The following is a 16,421-nucleotide window of genomic DNA, read 5'->3' as shown; positions in this document are numbered from 1 at the left end:
ATGCCTCCCTTCGCTTTCCCGCTCACCTCTCATGTTGTTCCTCTTGCGTCGCACTCCTCCCAGGGTAAAGACGCCAAATGTTTGCTTAAATTATTTTAAATTTCCCGCGTTCCACTGCTCCAAACCGGGTGTCTCAATGCGAACGCTGCCGTACGGCGAAGACGAGCGTTAATCGAGGCGCCCTACTTCAACGTTTATAGAACCGCGTTTCCCTACTCCACGTGCGTTGCAAGCACAACGTGAAACCTATCTACTGGAACCTTGCGTAACTGTTGCCGGTTGATTTCTTAAAATGGCGCCAGAAGCTATAGTGGCGCGGGCGACAGCAGGCGACGGCGGAGTGAATTCTTTTTCTGCAGTTGATGAAGTATTTAATTTCGCAAAAGTCAAGCATGTTTGATTTTTTATAAAGGAACACTGCAAATATCACTTCTGTATTGATTTGTTGTCTCATATTGGCGTAATGTCTTGTTCTTCTTCAACAATGTTGACAAGTATGAACATTACACCGGACATAGACGGGTAGATTTAGCTGTGACTATATAAGACTATTGCTCAGGCATTGTTTTGCTTTGGCCGGGTGGCTGAATCGAATCACAGACAGGCAGACGGACAGACAGACAGACAGACAGACAGACAGACATACAGACAGACCAAAATTTCTGGGTTTAAGTAGCCCAAGAAAGACTATCGTCTTTAAAAGTTCCGTGCTGCGAAATATGACACATTTGTGGCGGAGGTGCAATTAGAGCCAGGCGAACGTGCCGACCACCATCACCAGTCATCGTGCAACAGAACGTGCACCAGTCATCAGGAGGCGACACCCGTGCACTAATGGAGTCACCGCGTTGAAGGCTTACACGCATAATTTGGCCCGGTTGTAACTTCACCACCCTGGGCGATTCACACAAAACTAAGCAGTTCCGCGGAGTTACCTCGCTGTTTGTTCTCCACAGGAAGCGCACGCCACGGTCTTTCACGGTTGGCACTTTCGAGGACGTGGAGGGCTGGTAGACCATTTGGATCGCGTTGCCACGTTCGACAAGTGGACCGCACTGTATACAGGTCCGCGTAGAAGTTGACGGGGCACAGGAAGGGTGCTTAATCGCATCCCGGCGCAGCCCATAGGCAGGCCGACGGCCAAGAACAAGCGGCGGCGTTCGGCGGTGCGTGCACACTGTCCCGCCGCCTGACTGCGCGTGGCAGTTTTCAAAAGCCAGAGCTTGCCTCCGCAGTGGCGCTAAGCAGGGCTTCCAGGTCTGGCGATATGTCTCCAAACACACGACTTTTGGATACTCGTGGCGACGGAAATTTCAATGTGATGACTTAGCTACCTTCTCGCTCCTTTGTGCACTGGTGATATCATATTTTTCTGGGCCCTTCCGACGCCCCACTTTCCACACTAAGGGCCTTATGTGACCTCTCAATGCACTTCATCCGTCGAGACAAACTGAACAACCGAAACATAACAAACTTTCAGGCAGATGACGGCGATATGTCAAAGTCTAGACGAGTAAGTCACTCAAACGCACAGTACAGTGCCACTTACAAGCACAAATAGAAATTTACCTTGCTGTTTTTAATATCCGGCACTTGATGTTGTATAAATAGCGCCAAGGCCTTCAAGCGACGCCGTCGGTTAAAGTGTACAGCTTCAGTAGTTTACGAGAGCTTGGGATTTCATGCAGAGTGGTGGGAAGTGTGTATGATAATGTTTAATAAGCACGGGAATGTAAAGAGGCAGCGAAAATGGTAAAACATGGTGTGTAGCGAACGTCCGTTTTAAGTCCTCCTTATTCTTCTAATGCTTCACCTAAATTTGCATATTTTACCTCTACCATCCAACGGTTCTTTCGTGGCGTGTGGGACAACAAACTCCCAATGCGGCTGGGGAGGCGGAGGGCGCTTTTCACTCTCGGAACTGTGTAGATGGCGCGGCGATCGGGCGCTATTACCCAGCGTTCCCCCTGCTCACCCGGCGGGCGCGTCGGCGGGACCCTTCCGTCGGCTTTGTCGTCTGCTTTAGCGACGGTTTTGGGCCTGTTTTGGCGCAGCCTCGCGTCCATTGCGCGCTTATTTCGCACGGCTTGATTAACTTATTCGACAAAACCTCCTGGGTAGCCCGGACCCGACGGAATTAAGTGGTCGTACCGCAAAGATACGTTAAAACGCCACCTTTTGCGCACTGCTTATGGGACTGCGCTTTCTAAATTGCTGAATAGCAATTCGGTTGCGTTTTAACACGTATTACAAAATACGAATGGAGCAACTTGTTCTCCTAAATAGCGATTATAAAAGTTCCGTCAGTTTTCTCGCAATCCCAAACTTACGAAACTATTTAGTTTAAATCTGTATAAGTGGGAATCACAAAGCTCACATACCAGACTGTTTCGGGCGTCTGTACTTGTGTCGCGCGTTGGTGTAGCCCCGAGCTAGCAAATTACGATGCTAGGTTCCGCTGTCTCACCCTTCGAAATACGCTCCTCTTCGTTTTCTTTCTTCCGACGCACGGCCGGGCTACAGCGGCGGCGTCCGCCGCTCGAGCCCGGCCGTGGCCGACGCTGCTGCGTTCGGGACACTGCCGCCGTAAATTTCAGGTAACGGCTGTCAGAACCTCTGTTTTCACTCTTTGTAGAACCAGGTGTGTGAATTCAAGTGACGCCGAATGGGGAATTGTTGTAGGTGTCTCTTAAAGCTCAATTGTTTTCCAACCACCTTCACAGCGTGGATTGCAGCCAATTTTTTTTTTTAGTACGCGTTACGAAGGGCTCCAGCGCGAGGCGTAAACGAGCTTCCTGGTGTTTTAGTACCATGACTACATGAGACGAACGACGATTAAGACGACGAAGACGACAGGAGACGCCAACAGCCCCAGCCCCTAAGGGGCTTCGCCCCTAAAAGGGCCTCTGTGGTCTCGAGGCAGAATTCCAGGTACCGGAGCACTGGCCCAGCAAATGGCACACTATCATTCATAGCACTAGGACGCGGTCGTCTAGGAAACCGCATTTTCGCGCCACAAGAAACAGATGAGCCTGAGTGCGCGCGTACACATGCTCAGCTGGTAATGTCACTACACATGTTCTATGGAACTCCCTCGCCTTGCCGACTACCGACAACACGCCTTCGAAAAGCACGAATTATGAGCGCACCCAGTCTGGCCGACTGGCTTTACCCAAGCCCGCCGAATCCGAGCGGTGAATGGCGTCTGCTCACCGCTACACCTAACTTCCGTAAAACATCAGGCCTCAATCACTTCCTTTAACATCCTACCCTAATAAATATATTTGTATTTTATACTTTCCCGGCTCTCATGACCTTTTCCCTGATTGATTGATTGATTGATTGATTGATTGATTGATTGATTGATTGATTGATTGATTGATTGATTGATCGATTGATTGATTGATTGATTGATTGATTGATCGATTGATTGATTGATTGATCGATTGGTCGATTGGTCGATTGATCGAAGGATTGATCGATTGATCGAATGATTGATCGATTGATCGATTGATTAATTGTATGGTTTAACTCGGCGACGCGACGCAGGCGATGAGGCGTGCCGTAGTGGAAGGCTCCGGATTAATTTTGACCACCTGGCGATCTTTAACGTACGCTGAAATCTCGTACACACAAGCGTTTTTGCTTTTCCCCTCTACCAGAAAAGTGGACGCCGCGGCCGGGAATCGAACCCGCGTCCTCGTGCTCAGGAGCACAACGCCCTAGCCACTGAGCCACCGCGGCGGGTATAACTTTTTCACTACGCACCAAGCTTCGCCAAGATGTGTATACATGGCGTGTTTGTATCCTGTGTATATAAACATGCTTGTTACCCCCACCACAGTGGTGATGCATAATGGCACTTAGTTGTTGCACAAATCCAACATTGTGTACAGCCTGCAGCCATCGCGCGACCAATGAAAAGGGGCGCAGAAAACTGGACACTGCAGCCAGAAACCTCACCTGCAACCTAATGCTTTCGATGCTGCATCATGCAGAAACGTAAAAACATTCAGCATGCCGACTACAGATCGCTTATCTGCGCATCTCGCAGTGGGGCAACTTTAGCATTATGGCTTCCTTTGGCGAAACTTTACCGCATATTACGTGTTTTTCATGCTGGTTCCATGAAGCTGTTATAACACGTATTCGATAAATCTAGTACGGAGTTCCAAAGAGTCTTTGGACTGCCCACCTTTCCCCTCAAGGGGATTGGCCAATCACGATGGCGGCTGTCTTCATGCCCATTTGTCTACGATGACAACATACCCACCCACAATGCCAACATACCAACTCAGCGGGATTGGTCAGCAAATATGAAAGCTGCAGTCAGAGTCTTGCGTTACGGCTACCTAAAAATTCCGCCTCTTCTTTGGACCGAATAAAGTAATGTCCTCCTCCCTGAAAATGATGCTGTCACATTAAAATCACGCAGATAGACAAGTGCTCCCAGTAATTTTTTAAGACTCAGCGTTTGCCCAAAATATGTCGAGTTAGAGATCGTGTTATTCAATGAATTAGAAACTACCCTCATTTGATGCGGATGTACTACTTTTTGAGCTTAAAGGGTCCCTGCAACACTTCTTTCAACTTTTTTGAAATCTTAAATGCTTGCAGAACGTAGTCACCCTACACATCCACCACACAGATTAGGGGGCCGCAAAGCACCTCAGCCAAAAAATGAATGCTCTATGCTAATCTGATAACTTGGAAACTCGCTCAAAAGATTTTTCTTTCTTTCCCGGATTTGTCGTTCTTTCCACGCCTCGAGTTACGTCATTGAGGCCATGTAGCGGCTGTTGACAGGTTTTCTTTCAGTTGCAGCAATGAACGCATTCGATAGCAACTTTAAAAAGAAGCTACAAAAACAAAGCAGAAACGGAAGGCCTATCTGCTGCGACCAGTCAATCACGCAGTGCCGCTCCCTGCTGGTGATAACTATAGCTCTCGCAGCGCTTCTAGACGGGAAGGAAAGAGTGAAAGCGTTCATCGAAAGAGTGAAAGCGTTCATCGAAAGAGTGAAAGCGTTCATCGAAGGTGTTGCACGGTTCCTTTAATGCAAGTTTCGTGCTTTCAATACGGCTAAGACAATGCTGCTGATCTAAAAGTCGAGGGTTCGGTCCATGCCGTGGCTGTCATTTTTCTGATATATAGACGGGAAGAACAAAAACGCCCAAGTGTCAAGATTGCAGCGCACGGTAAAGATGCTCAGGTGACCTAACTTGACACGTAGCCCACCACTACGGCGCGCTTCAAAGCGTGTAGCTTCGGCGAGTAACTCCATAACAAAATTGAAAAAAAAAAGCAAAAGTTCTGGTCGACATTAGCTGAGAAATTTTTGGCTTGCGAAAAGACTGAAATAGGGTTATAATCTTTAAGTATCTTACTGTACTATCCTTAATTACAAACCGCATGCATGCCAAACAACCCTGTGCCAAACATTCGTTTATTTGCACACAAAATATATATGATGCATGAAACATGCATATCGCTGCGGCATGCTTTACATTGCGCGACGATGAAACGAAATTTGCCGTATAAATGAATGAGCACGCAACGTACAACGCTCACATATTTATTCCCGTAGAAATCGTGTAAACGGAAGTTGCGTGCCAGCCTGAACATACCGTACGGCAGGGAAGAGATTCGAAGGCGAACGTCACAGAACCGTCGAAGACTTCTGCCTCCCTCACCGCCAGCCTGCAGTGAACTGCTGCCGCTGTGACGAAGAGCTGGGCGCGGTCTACGCGTCCTCATGGGCAGCGACGGACTCGCTGAAGTCGTACAAACCATCAGTTCAGACATAGCGGGCCCGCCTCGAAAACCAGTCGGGCGCAGTCAGGGCGAATCGAGGCCGATGATGACAGCAACGCCGTGAGGTGTCGCACCTTGTGCTGGACGGGGAAGACTTGGCAGCCGGAGACTTGGGCGACGCCTCGCTCCGTCACCGAACTCTTCTCCCAAGTGGTGTTCCTCCGCGAGGACCAGTGGTACCAGGCAAAGCACGAGGCGGTCAGCATGCCGATCACAGTGGTGCGGTCACCCATCAAGGACAGCATCGGATGCCCTCCCAGCTGAATGTTCACGCAGAAGGCCCTAGAAGAGTCGGAGCTGAGGGCGCCCTTCTGTGCCACCGGCTGCGTCCTGCACAGTGCGTTGAAGACGGGATGAGACCGGAGTTCTCAAAGGGATTGGCACGTACCATCAAGGGCGAACAGCAAGGGCTAACTATTCTGCTGTGCTCCACTTGGAGCGGATAAATAAAAAACACTGACAATAGGACAAGAATAAGGAGTTCCGGCATTATCGCTCCGCATGACCAATTAATTCCTCGGCTACACTGAAAAACTCACTCGTCGAATTAAAATAAACGACATACATCAAAATTTGTCAGGGTATACTGTCGTTTGCCCAGTTGGCGCTCCTACGTACCAATTAAGTCGGACAAATCATTAGAACTAATGTACTGAGACATAAGTTATTATCAACTAGAATTTTGCAAGAATTACCTGCACAGGGCTCCTGTAAAGCTGCTAAGTTAACCAACAGTAAAAAATAAAAACCCGATTGTATAGGGGATATTAGAAGGCCTTCTGAATCATTATACATAATTCTTAGCAATCTTAGCTGCCCGACATGCATACACACATGAATTTAAGTTTAAAAACATCTCCGTGTAAAAGGCCAATCCACGCGATTACACAACAAAAATATTTGCTGAATCGGCTACTCTGACGTGGCAGTGTCCGTACTAACAGATGGGAAAACGTTTGTCATGTGCTCGTGTCCAGTCGACTCAAACCAACCAAACTGCAACTAGCTGTAACGCCACAAGAGAAAGCCAACTATTTGCCGTGGTCGCTTACTCAGGGGTTAAAGGCGGTCCCCTACAAGGTCTTGCGCTCGATTCCAGGCCTTCGCGAATGTTTTTCTTAGAAACACGGGATACTAAAATTCCCTTGCATACGAAAATAGCGGCATGCAATAAAAATACCCGGGCACTGGAAATTAATTATTCACTGTGACCTGCCTCATAGCCCAGGTCAGCTTCGGAACGATGAAGGAGGAAGTCGTTAAAGGGACACTGAAGTGAATTTGTCAAGCTCCCGTTTTTGCTTGCACTGTGTAGACTGGCTCAAATTAACACACTATTCATCGTTTATCCGGTTGACAAATCGGTAATTATTTTACAAAGCGCGAAAGAAGAAAAACTACTATGCGCGGTTTGCGGCGGCCGCACCAACTAAAGGCTGTGACGTCAGGAGTGGGGGGGGCACCGTGATTGGACGATGCCCAAGGTTAGCAATCAAAAGTTTCGGTTTCGGTTTCGGTTCTGTAAAACAACATGCTTGACATCTTGTTGGATGGGCATTCACGATTTCTCAATTATCGCCGTACCGCGCTTCTGCCATGTTGTCGGCTGTCAAATGTCTAAGATAAACCTCCCAGGGCGGCTTGGAATCGTAGAAATCACTAGACGAGGCCTACGCAGTAGATGAACGCCCTCCGCGTCACCGCAGACTCTCAAATGCCATGCGCTTTTCCCGCATATTCGAAGCTTGCCTCACTCATGTCTGTTCGTAAAAAGCTAGTTCGCACCAGGCCAAGGGTGTGCTGATTCAGGCCTGGGCCCACTGCCCGCAAGCAGTCGGTGCTTGTGGCAACAGCACGCCAACGAGAACTCGCTAGCGCGTCATTGTCAGTATGCGCGTGTTCTGCGATCTCACTCGTAGAGCAGTGAACGTTACGGCCCAAAAATGGTGAACTCAGTTCAGAAAACATCGGCCGCATACTAAAAAATCAACTTACAAAAAAAAATACATGTACTCTCGGGGATTCGAACTTGCGACTTTCAAAACAAATTCCAGCGCCTCAGTCCGCTAGGCCACGAGCCGGCGCTGGCCGGGCTAGGATATATAAGGTTTATAATGTATGACCAGTTCACACTTTTATTTATTTTAAGCATTTTAAGTACTTTATGTGACTATTTGTTGTATATCACTCCTGCAGTAAGTGTCCCCCAAACTTCCACAATATCTCACGTCTAGCAATTGCATTTCTTTGACGGAAAAGCGTTCGCAGATGTGCGGTCGTGCTGCTGACCGCTGTGCTTGTTTACCCAGCGCAAAAAGTGCTTCCTGCTCCCTAGTTTTGCGCTGTACGGTAAAAGTTTCAGGTGATTTTATTTTCTTAGTACCTATATTGACTTCGCTGACTCTTCTCCCGCCTTCAATTGGCCTTAGATTTCCTACTAGCGTAAAGTCAGCGAAGCGTCGCATGTGCACTTGTGCAGCGCTTGTGTGGAGCGACCCGGACTCTGAGTTTGACACAGTGTACAAACTAACAAAGTAAGGAAAGGCACATTCTTTCATTCACAAAGGTGTTGTGGCTTAGTTTCAATTGAGCGAGCGAATAGCGACGACCCGTCGGCGGCCGGCGGACGAAACGCTGGGCCGACTGACTCGATCGGTAGGTCGGCTGGTCGGCGAACCGTGCAGTAGCGCAGCCATTTTCCAGCTCATCTCCTGCTGACGTCACACGAAAACGCCACAGAAAATGGGCGAGCGTAAAGAGAGGAGGACAGCATTTTAGAATTCATTTTTCTACTAAATAAATTCGCGTAAACGCGGCCAGAGTGGTCGAATCAATGCCTACGGACTCCGAACTACAATTTGCGCTAGTAATCCCGCAATGTTTACAAATCACTTCAGTGTCCCTTTAAATCGGATAAGCTTCACGAAAGAAGTAGCTCACGAGTGCGTGGGAGTCGTGGTGTCGGTGATGCGCTGGGTGTCGGCAGCGACGAAGAACAGCGACGAACCGCGACGAAGAACCCACGGCGCTTCAGTTCCGCGTGAGTAAAGACGTCGACGTGTCTGAGCGGCTCGCTGGCTGCGGGCAGCCAACGCGGGGTCGAAGAACGATGCTGACGACTGCACTGGATTGCGCCCTGCCGACTCGTGGATATACACCCGGAAGGCGCAGGCGTCTCGCCAACTCAGAAGCGCCGATGCCATAGCGACCTCAGTGCCAGGAGGCTAAAAAACAGTCTTCCCCGGAATCCAAAAGTGAGGTCGGCCTCGGGACGCTTCCAGCTTCGCCGCGAGAACTCAAGACGACACCTTGACTGCTTCCTCGGTGCCACGCTCCTTCGCTCATCAGCTCGTTCCAATCCGTGTCGGGTCACCATTGGCCTCCCTGATAGTAAGCAATAAGGCGCAGTTCGGAACGCGTCGTGTCCCGATTGGCTTTTTAGGTGTAAGTCACAAGTACGCGCTATGTCGCGTGCCTTCCTTCACCTCGTGAGCGATCGCCTGACCTCGACTGTCTATTCATTTTCTTCTTTTTACTGTAAAGGCGCGTACCCACAGAAGGGGATTGGCCAGGGCTTGTGAGCAGCTATTAAGTATTGAAAGACTTCCTGCGCGGGTTAACTTCTTGAACATATGGTCCACGAACGGCTCCCGCCATACCTTGAGGACAACGGGTACACACCGGACACCATGTTTAGGTTCCGACAGTATCTGTCTACCCAATACATCGTGTTGCTCTTGCAGGAGGACATAAAAATGCAGGAAGCTCCCACTAACACGTAACACTTAAAAGTAGCGAAGCTGTACGCAGCCTTTACGACCTTCACGAAGGTTTAAATAAGTCCACGATTGCAGCCGATTTGCTTCTTCTTCGCTGCCTTTTCTCCATCTTTGTTGCTATGACGGCTAAGAAGGAGCAAATCGGCTGCAATCGTAGACGACGCGGGCAGGGCCCGGTCTTTTTCCACGAACGAACGGAACGCGCACACTCACAATCCGCGGCAGGGCCATGTGGCGTTAATGATCAGTCACAGCAGCTTCGATATTCAAGTCGCCGCTTATACATTATTTTCGCTTATTTGAATGACTACGGGTTCCATACCAGTCTTAACGGTGGGATACATGTGCTTTGAAGAGAAGGGCACTTACGTACGAGTTCTATTACCTTGACGCCGTGGAAACGTAGCGGCATTGACAATTTCTTTCTGTAACTGTGAGCTTTGCGCTTTCTGTTTCCATGAGTGACAGCATGGGAGCCTGAGAGCTGAAGCGGAACTCCCGCGTTTGCAGTAGTCATTTCATCGAGAGCCAAAGTAATTCAACCACCCAACAGCCCAAGCTACTCTCCCTCCTCCGCTCCCCATTTCACTACCAGTGTCAAATAAAGGCTGGCACCGATAGGCGGCCAAGGCGTTAAAAATGTGGCAGAGTTTTAAAGTCAGCCTCCGTTTTTTAATGCGTGAGTATTTTTTTCCGAGTACCTCAACGCAAACCGTGCAACGCCGTGTGAATATATTTATGGTTATAAGGTGTACTCACGGAACTTTTGACCGCGCGGCGGCTCTACCAGCGCGGAGGCGACAACGCCATATTTGGGTTGCACTTCGCTGCGCGGGCAGCGCGTTTCCCGACGCGAAACGTGGTTTGCGGCGTGGTGCTGGCGAGAGCGTTCGTGTGTACGGTGTTTTTTTGCATGATTCGGGGGTTTGAGAGTGCCTTGTTGTAACGAGTAGTCAGCATTGTTTTCGCTGCGAAATTCCGGATGCGCTGTTCACGTCTCCTACAACCACAAACACGAAAGCAAGCGCGCCGGGTATTTCTTTTTACTGCAAAGCAGCATTTTTATGCCAACGGGCATTCTATCGCAAATAAATAACATATGTCTCCCCCCTCCCCCCCCCCCTCCCCAGTTTTCATCCCGGTGAAGGAGATTTACTCGGCGCCGCTGCGGGGCTCCTCCTCGCCACCGCCGACCCCTCTCTTTAACAAGGGTTATCACAAAGGTTGTTCTCCTCGCAACCACCGATGCCTCTTTCGCAAGTTCCGCAGTCGTCGGACAGCGGCCATAGCGCCGTTATCGGATGGTTGCGGAGAATCAGCAGCAGCGCGAACGGGTGTAAAATTGCCCGAAGCCGCCGCTAGAGTGAACTAGAATACTAGTTCACTCTAGCCGCCGCCATCGCCGCTGCCGAGAATGTAGCCGCGGCCATTGCCGCAATAGAGTTTCTTACTCTATACACTAGAGAGGTTCTGGCACTAGCGCCTATGCGGCTCACATCAAGGCCGTCTGTGTCGTCACGGGCCGAAATTATACCGTGGACTCGCCTTAGTTTCATCATTGCATTGGATTAAGATATTTTAGTGGCCGTATATTCGAACACAGTGCCACAAAAACGCAAAGAATGCTATGGTATTATAAAAGTTTAAAATAAAACTGGGTATTTCAAAGCTAATGAAAAGGAAGTAAAGCGTATTTTTTCCGGAACAGTTGTGCCTGCTATTCTGCAGACCAAATTGGTATCTAGCAACAATGTTAATATTTTGTGGGAAACTTATTAGAGGCTGTTATTTTATTAATTTTACCGTTATTTCACATAAGTTGCTTGAGGAGCTAGGAAATGTTTTTGAGCGTGCCAATGAAAACGTCGCCTTCGTTGAGAACCGGTGCACCGACCGTCAGCTACAGTTTAACAAAACTTGTTGCTGAGTGAGTTGGTTTATACTAGAAGAAAAAGAAAAAACGTGACATTAAACAGTCGTGGGCGGAGACATAATAAAGACGGCCGCAGGCACCCGTATTTTGTTTATCTGGTCTTCGTCGAAGTACGTTTGGATTCTTTCTTTTTTTTTTTTCGGGAGCTACAACTTTCGCGCCGCCATATTACCCGCTCAGTGATACGTTCCTTCGACTCCGACATGACCAACGTTAGGTACGATTGTGACCTGCCTGTTCTTTTACCAAGCACGCAGTTGCCACCACCCACGGCTACCACACAATAGGTAGTATTTCGACTACCTCGTAGCACGTAGGCGTGTTAATGCAGAATGAAGAAAGCAAATCCGAAAAATCGCTGAAGAATCCATTTGTAATGCCAAGCCCAAGCCAGACGCTGTGGTCTTCCCATAACCCCCAACGACGACATAGATTCCCAGGTGCAGTTTCCTCTCTAGTATACTTACTAGGAAACTCTATGGAAACTCTAATTCTTCTTTAGCTTGAAAGCTATTCCGAGCGCCATTGTCGTGTCGGCGGCCCTCTTTGACCAGCTGGCCATAGTTTTTCTGGCGGAACATAATGATAGATTTTAGTTTGGCCGCATATAAATTCTTTCTTTCTCGCTGTGCCGGTGTATTTAACGCCTAAATGTGGGCCCATCCACGGTTGCCGGTTTAGGCGTGCACGGGTTGTGGTTGAAGTTGAGGGGGTGCACGCACAGCAGGTCTTAAGGCCGCTACCGATGACATACCCGTTGGGGTGGTGGGAGATATACACGTGGGAGTCTCATGGCCCAATGCGCCTTGTCAGCTGTCCTCCGCATTCTAACGGTTTGGGTCTGGGTTTGTGTATTGCCTAGGCAATAAGATGCCTACGACTGGGCAGCGGAAGAGACACCCACGTGTGTGTCCTATAGAATAAAGTTCGGGGCCTTCGCTATGGGACGCATCTCGTTCGCCTGGAGGAAGAGCGGAAACTGAAGAAGCGTCAGCCCGGACAGAAGCGTGAATATGGGCGCAAAAACAATGTAAAGCCGCTGCGGCCATCATTGCCGCCTCAAGTTCCAGCTGGTCGAGTAGCTGCGAATCCCTCCCGGACTAACAGCAACGGGCCCGCCCGGAATGCAGACGCGGACCAGACGCAGACACTTGTTCAGCTTAAAGGGACACTGAACTGAATTTGTCAAGCTCCCGTTTTTGCTTGCACTGTGTAGACTGGCTCAAATTAACACACTATTCACCTTTTATCCGGTTGACAAATCGGTAATTATTTTACAAAGCGCGAAAGAAGAAAAACTACTATGCGCGGTTGGCGGCGGCCGCACCAACTAAAGGCTGTGACGTCAGGAGGGGGGGGGGCACCGTGATTGGACGATGCCCAAGGTTAGCAATCAAAAGTTTCGGTTCTGTAAAACAACATGCTTGACATCTGATGGCGTTGTTGGATGGGCATTCTCGATTTCTCAATTATCGCCGTACCGCGCTTCTGCCATGTTGTCGGCTGTCAAATGTCTGAGATAAACCTCCCAGGGCGGCTTGGAATCGTAGAAATCACTAGACGAGGCCTACGCAGTGGATGAACGCCCTCCGCGTCACCGCAGACTCTCAAATGCCATGCGCTTTTCCCGCATATTCGAAGCTTGCCTCACTCATGTCTGTTCGTAAAAAGCTAGTTCGCACCAGGCCAAGGGTGTGCTGATTCAGGCCTGGGCCCACTGCCCGCAAGCAGTCGGTGCTTGTGGCAACAGCACGCCAACGAGAACTCGCTAGCGCGTCATTGTCAGTATGCGCGCGTTCTGCGATCTCACTCGTGGAGCAGTGAACGTTACGGCCCAAAAATGGTGAACTCAGTTCAGAAAACATCGGCCGCATACGAAAAAATCAACTTACAAAAAAAAATACATGTACCCTCGGGAATTCGAACTTGCGACTTTCAAAACAAATTCCAGCGGCTCAGTCCGCTAGGCCACGAGCCGGCGCTGGCCGGGCTAGGATATATAAGGTTTATAATGTATGACCAGTTTACACTTTTATTTATTTTAAGCATTTTAAGTACTTTATGTGACTATTTGTTGTATATCACTCCTGCAGTAAGTGTCCCCCAAACTTCCACAATATCTCACGTCTAGCAATTGCATTTCTTTGACGGAAAAGCGTTCGCAGATGTGCGGTCGTGCTGCTGACCGCTGTGCTTGTTTACCCAGCGCAAAAAGTGCTTCCTGCTCCCTAGTTTTGCGCTGTACGGTAAAAGTTTCAGGTGATTTTATTTTCTTAGTACCTATATTGACTTCGCTGACTCTTCTCCCGCATTCAATTGGCCTTAGATTTCCTACTAGCGTAAAGTCAGCGAAGCGTCGCATGTGCACTTGTGCAGCGCTTGTGTGGAGCGACCCGGACTCTGAGTTTGACACAGTGTACAAACTAACAAAGTAAGGAAAGGCACATTCTTTCATTCACAAAGGTGTTGTGGCTTAGTTTCAATAGACCCTATGCAAAATGCGCCCCGCCATCTCACGTCGACTCCGGTAACTAGGTCCGCCATTTTGGTACGGTCGTTTGAAACCGAAACCAATTAGCAAAACATAGAAAGCGGGCATTGACCGCTCTTGGTGATGAACTACAATGCCGTTGCATTGCTTCGTGCCGCATTGCACGCAATGCGGAAATACCGGTCCAAATGGAGAAAAGGTACATGAAGTTCCACGCTCTTGAACGAACTTTGTGACGCGAACTATGCCGGCGCGAGCAACCTTTGTGACACGCTGGGCGCGGTGCGCTGGGATCGAATATTTGTCGTTGGTTCGCTAAGCGCGGGATTCCGTAGTCGCTGTCTGGATGAAAAATACAGCTGCGTTAGAGTTCTGTGGTCCAGCCTTTGTATTCTAAATGAAGCCTGAGCGTGCACCACCTATTCATGCGACTGACAGCGGCGCTCGACCGGGAAAACAGTACCACACGTTGCCAAAATTAGGCTGTTTCTTCACTCGTCCCTGTGGCTCTGCGCCCGATTCATTTCATTTTTACATGGTACCGCTTAGCCCCTACACGAGCCTTTATCTTACCTAGGGCTGTAAACAAAGTTTCTTGCCGCACTACGCCGTCACGGCGCAGTTGAAAATTTCCTCTGTGGCGGGCGCGCACGGTACGTTGCATTTAGCTGCGTGTCGTTGCAGAAGTGGCGTACACTGTTTTATGATGATCTAACGGTGGAAAATTCGAGCTTTTGAACTTGGTTCCCGATTTGCCGGGCTGGAAGGTTTGTTGTTACGTCAAGTTAACTTGTTGCCCATTGTCCTTTCAGCCACGATGTATTTACTGTCGAATATTTTGCGACTAAAATACACACTCACTCCTCTAGTTTGTCACTCACATGCTGCATGCATGCCTCCGACGTAATGATAGTGGCCATTGATGTAGGTAGCTGAGACAATTTTCAAGTTGTATTAAAAAAAAAAGAAAACGGCAAGAGTTGCATCAGGCCGCCGCGCATCAGCTTGAGTGCTTTTGCTTTTTTTTTTTTTTGTATCCACACTGAAAATCCCAGTAAATTAAACTACTTCACTGATTTATAGGACGTGCAGTATAGCAAACTGTGGATATAAATGGAACAAAGGGAAGCATTCGCGCACCCCTGCATGCCGCGGTCTAGTAAACACGACGTTGCCCAGCCTCTGCGCGCTCGCGAGATGACCATGGCGTAATGTGGCATGAATGCTTGCTGGTAGCTCATAGGTGACCCTTCAGGTGCCATGCCAGTCCTTGTTTCTGTCACTGTGGGGTGTGAGCCCAGCAAAAGTGGGGCAAAAAGCCCATTCCCAAGGCTACCAAGTTTTCTCCCAAGCGCCTGCACGGCACTTTGTTGCTGCTCACATTGATCGTGTACTCGACGTGCACATCGAACAGACGCATTGGCAAGGGGAGGGAGGGGCCATTTTCTCGCGGGCGTCTCCAGTAAATGTCTTGGACACTCGCTGGCTTGATGCCCTGCTGTCTCGGACATCCACACTGTTGTGGCAGCTCAGTGCACGCAAGCTCCGGTGGCGCCTCTTAAAACCTTCGGCTTGCAAGAGGGCGAGTAGGTGCACAGCAGCCAGGATGTGACTCCATGCTCCACTGCAACCCGCCGCACGCTGCAGCCTCCACAATCACCCCACTGTCCGTCTCAAAGGTGAGGCACACAACATAGGGCCGGCCACTTTTCTTCTGGGAGCGAAAGTAGATGCTGAGCACATGGATGAGGCGCAACCTGCAAGAACAGAGAGAGTAACAGTAAATAGCACTCAGGGAAGAACAGGACTAGTCCGCTACAGTTTATGGTAAAGGGACAGAGCAGAAAGCAGTGGCCGCAAGGAACAGACTCAAAATGACCAGATTTTGTTTCTTGCTTAACACTATTTCAAGGGCAATAATCTACACCTCAAACAGCAATGATGTCAAAATTGTTTTTCAAGTTCGTGCGTGCAAGTATCGCTGCATGCTTTGTTAATGTATTTTCAAGAGAAGGAAGTTTAACATTTATAAACCTCACCGTGGGTAATGATACCAGTACCAGCATAATCGTGTTCCTCACAACTTAAGCAAGCAATATTATGATTATCTGGAACTCCCTTCCAAAACCTTTCGAGATAACCAGGTAAACATTCGGCCCTATACTGATGACTCATCGAATTAAAAAAATTAGTTCAGTGAGTTCGAGCTAACGAGGTTTTACTGTATTATCTGTTCGGGCGCACCAAGAACATGCGCTTTAGAAACAAACACAACCAACCCACCACCAAAAAAGGAGAAGAAAGACACACAAACAAATTTTTGTGGCAGAACATGCGCAATAAATAATGATTTATTTGTTGCGCACACACAAAATTTATTTGTGTGTTTATTTATTTATTTATT

General features: G+C 48.9%; 1 protein-coding gene across 1 annotated transcript in view; it reads left to right on the top strand.

Moving 5' to 3' along the window:
* LOC144176849 (intraflagellar transport protein 140 homolog) overlaps positions 1–16,421 on the top strand; it is a 78,939-nt gene that overhangs the window by 28,179 nt on the left and 34,339 nt on the right. The gene's annotated exons all lie outside the window — the stretch shown is intronic.

The sequence above is a fragment of the Haemaphysalis longicornis genome, unplaced genomic scaffold (assembly GCF_048455015.1).
Source record: "Haemaphysalis longicornis isolate Haplotype H1 unplaced genomic scaffold, Haemaphysalis longicornis Haplotype H1 scaffold_1, whole genome shotgun sequence".
NCBI classification, from domain to species: domain Eukaryota; kingdom Metazoa; phylum Arthropoda; class Arachnida; order Ixodida; family Ixodidae; genus Haemaphysalis; species Haemaphysalis longicornis.
The sequence above is the reverse complement of the archived record's forward strand: the minus strand, read 5'-3'. Positions and strand labels throughout refer to the sequence as shown.